Below are 4,026 nucleotides of genomic sequence, written 5' to 3' on the forward strand. Positions count from 1 at the left end.
GTTACTGTGAAGTGACTGGAAAAAAAATAGGACTTATCAAGTAATAAAAAAAAAACCCAACAGTCAAGGAGTATGCCTACAATAGAAATATACTCACCAATTAGAGCTTAAAATATTTCAAACTAAAAAAGGCCCATCAGAAGCACATCATAACAATTTCTGTTACTATGGCCTATCACTTGCCAGCAAATGTAACTATTTTAAGGCAAATACAGATTTTGTACTAGCCAAAAGGATCTTTCTTGTCGTTAATCAGTTCTGCAACATAAATATTTGTATCTTCCTTCTCCCTGTCATTTGGGTTTCATATATAGTACTTGCCCTTTAGTTCCATTGATAAACTATTAAAACCAACTCACTGTATTAAAACCAGCAGTTAAAATTGAATTGTTACTGTCTTCAGGAGACCAACTTGTAGCACACTGAACAGGAAAAAGATTGAAATACTATCAGTATTAGGGTAGGCATTGTTGTGCTGTTCAACCCACTCTCGCTGTCTTCTTCACATGTACTCAGCCTTTCAATTTTGTCCAAAAATTAAAGCTATTTTTTTTAATTGTGATATATCCATGATCTTTTTCACATTATTACAAAGTTTAGTCACTCTTATTACTGAGTCTGTTGTGCTGTTGAACTTATTCAGCTTCAGCTCTCTCTACTTAGGCCCTGAGCAGCAAATCCATAGGCTTCTCTCCAGTTCCTCTACTGTACAGAAAAGCTTTCACATGCTTACTGTGATAACTCAGCCCTTCCTTTTATTCACAATATCAGCTCCCTAAGCCTTGTATCTTACATTTGTTTTCTATTCTCAGCTTGGTATGGTTTTTACTTTGGCCATCTTCTGATGTATGGCAATCCTTGTACTTTCCCTAACGGTGTTCACTGAGTGCAGCTGGATTTTCTAATGCACTGTTGTTTCCAAATTCATTTATTCAAAACTTCTCTGCTACAGTATTGCTCTCAAATCCTGTATTGAGAAGATTACTCTTAATGATTTCTACGTCATTCCAAGTTACTGCAACCTTTGGCATCTTTACCATTCTGTAGGTATGAACCACTGTTGAGCCCTCAACTAAATCTGTAATCTTTCAAAAAGAGTTGGCAAACCTATCTTCCAATAAAATATGTTGATGAGGCTTAGTTATTCGGATCACCATGGAGTGGTGTAGGTTGGAAGGGACCTCCAGTGGTCTGTAGTCCAATCTCCTGCTGGTTCAGTTGGAGCAGATCACATCAGCTCACATTTTGCATATCTTCAAGGCTGAAATTCACAAACTCTGCGTAACCTTTACTACTCTTGACCATGGAAAAAGTAAATATTTCTGCCTTGGACTGAATCAAAACCTTTTAATGTGCACTTGTCTCTGCTACTATTCATGCTTACATTTCAGAAGTCTGGATACTCACTCTTCTCTACACCTTTCTTTAAGGAAGCTGTTGACAGCACCAAGATCTACTTATGCCTCCTCTTCTTCAGGCTGAAAATAGATCATGCCTGCCACCCCCTAACAGCCTCTAGGATTTGTTTGGGAACCCAAAGCTAAGCGCTCAAGCATGCAGTCCCATGAATGCTGAACAGAACAGGAGAATGGCCTCCCCTAGTCTGCTGGCTATGTTCTTGATGGTGCAGCCCAGGTAGCAGTTGGCTGCCTTTGCTGGAAGATTTATCAGTGGCTTTTGATCAGCTTGTTTGCCAGGAACTGTCATGTCTTTTCCTCTGAATCTGCATTCTGATCAGTGCCCCTACCCTGCACTTTGTAGGACTCTGAATTTGGCTCTTGTTGGATTTCATTAGGTTTCTTACAGCAGTTTGTCTCTCCAGCCCTCTCTGAACGAAAGCCTCCTTCACAGTGACTGCTCTCTTCAATTTGTTAATCATCAGCAAACTTGCTGTGAGTGTGCTCTGGCCTGTATTCCAGGTTGTTAATAAAGAATTAAGTGGTACTGGCTCAGATATTGATCCCAGAGTCAAGCAGTCATACTGCTGACCACGCTTCAAGACTGATGGTGGAGCTGGCTTTCCACCAACATTACTTCCCAGTTATCCAATCCCTCCAATCTCATCAATTTGTCTGTAAGGGTATTATGGGAGATTATATCAAAGGTCTTGGTGAAGTCAAAATATACAACCATCTCCCTTGTTTCCCCTTGTCTACGCAGCCAGTCATATCATCATACCCTGGTATGTTGGGGCTACTGAAATAACTAAATTTAATTCTCTGTCAAAATTCTTTTTTTGTAATCCAAATGTTTACCTTCACCAATTGGTCTACCTTGTTTTTAAGCAACCCTTGCCATCTATTGCCTTCACATAATCTTGAAGATATGTTTTTAACTTTTTTTTTGAACCACATTGTGTTATGACCAAGTTTTCTAACTTTTCTTATAGTCATTGAAAATTTAGTCAGAAAAGAAATGAAAAGCCTGAAAACAACTAAAATACATTTATAGCTATCCATATATCTCTTTATCTGGAATAAAGAAATGGAAGAAACTCCCACATACTACACGGTCACAATTGTTCCTGAAGTAACTCGTAATAATCTTGATGGTTTGAAGTTTCGACCTACTTGCACATGACCCTGGTCCACAAGATATTTTTGCTGTGCTCTCACTCCAGCTCCCAAACCATCTGGTGAAGCGCATATTTAGATTTGCTGTCCTTTGCCAACCCAGCAAACTAGTGTGGTCTGGGCTCATCCTCACATGCACTCCGTGACCCAGTTCCTGACATCTTGCCTACTTAGGGCACTTGTTAATCCCTGAGTGGAGGGTGGGACCTGAAAGCTTTCTGGAGAGGAGGCCAAAGAAGTGTCTCCTGGAGCAGACAGTACACTGTAGCCAGGAAGCATCTTCAAAGACTTTCTTGTGATTCTATGGCTCTTTCTGAGCTGTCCACATACAGCCTCTAGTTTGACAACTATTCAGTGGACATATTCTTGAAAACGTTCTTGAAATAGCTCATAGCAGGTAATCTTGCATTCAATCCACAAATCAAGTGATAATTCACTGATTAGATAATAGCATCAGTTCTAAGATGAAACTGTCAAAAATCACCTGTCCTAATATATACCAGATAAATGAAAATGACTTTTTGTCCTTACAGTAAGGTTTCATACTCTCTATCCTGTTGTTCTACCCTCATACATTAGATCCTACTGGATCACTAATCCAGCAGGAATCAGTCTGCTTCTTGGCTCTTCACCTCTTTTCTGCTGAGTTAATTAGCAAATTGAATTGGCTCAAAGAGAAGATTGACAGCTTCCAGAACTGGCACAAGGTAAGCAGCAGACGTGTGCAGCTAAACATGAGGATCAGGACCCTGCCATTTCTGTATCAGCAAGAAAACAGATGGGCCCATCCCAATGTCACAAGCCTTAGAGCCAAAATTCACATAATTTCAGAGCTGACTTTTGGATGCCAACGCTGGTCTTGGCTACATTAAAGTAACGATAAAACGTAACTCGTTTGAAACTTGGGAAGCAGTATGTCTTACCTAGCAAGCTTGAGGGCTGTTACATATGGCTTGCTGATCGCACAACAGAAGTAAATGGAAAACTAGAGCCTTTGTTAATTTCACAGTGTGCCAGTAATGCAAAATTACAGCCCATCTTCCTGAGAAAGGGCAGAGGTCATCCCCCCAGTCAGCACTCGGTCCCATGGCACGTTGATTCTCCCAGTTTCACACTGTCTCTTGCATCAAGCAGCGCTTCTCTGAGCAGATGGTGAACCATTTCAGGTCACTAACCACTTGAAATTTCTGGGCTTTATGAATTCGATGGGCTTGTTGAGCAGTCACTTGAATGTCAGAGCTGGGACTGAAGCAGCCAGAGGAAGCGACAGGGAGACAGAGGTGCCACCATGCAGCACTAAGCTGTGCGATTAATGCAGGCGGCCCCGTGAAGCTTTGCCTTAAAAAAGCGAAGAAGAGAACTAGAACCACGGCCACCACGCAGCCGGGGCAGGGCGGGCCCCGCCGCTCCCTCAGGCGGCCGCCAGACACACAGCGGCCGTTCCCTGGCCCTT

The sequence above is a fragment of the Gallus gallus genome, chromosome 1, assembly GCF_016699485.2.
Source record: "Gallus gallus isolate bGalGal1 chromosome 1, bGalGal1.mat.broiler.GRCg7b, whole genome shotgun sequence".
NCBI classification, from domain to species: Eukaryota; Metazoa; Chordata; class Aves; order Galliformes; family Phasianidae; genus Gallus; species Gallus gallus.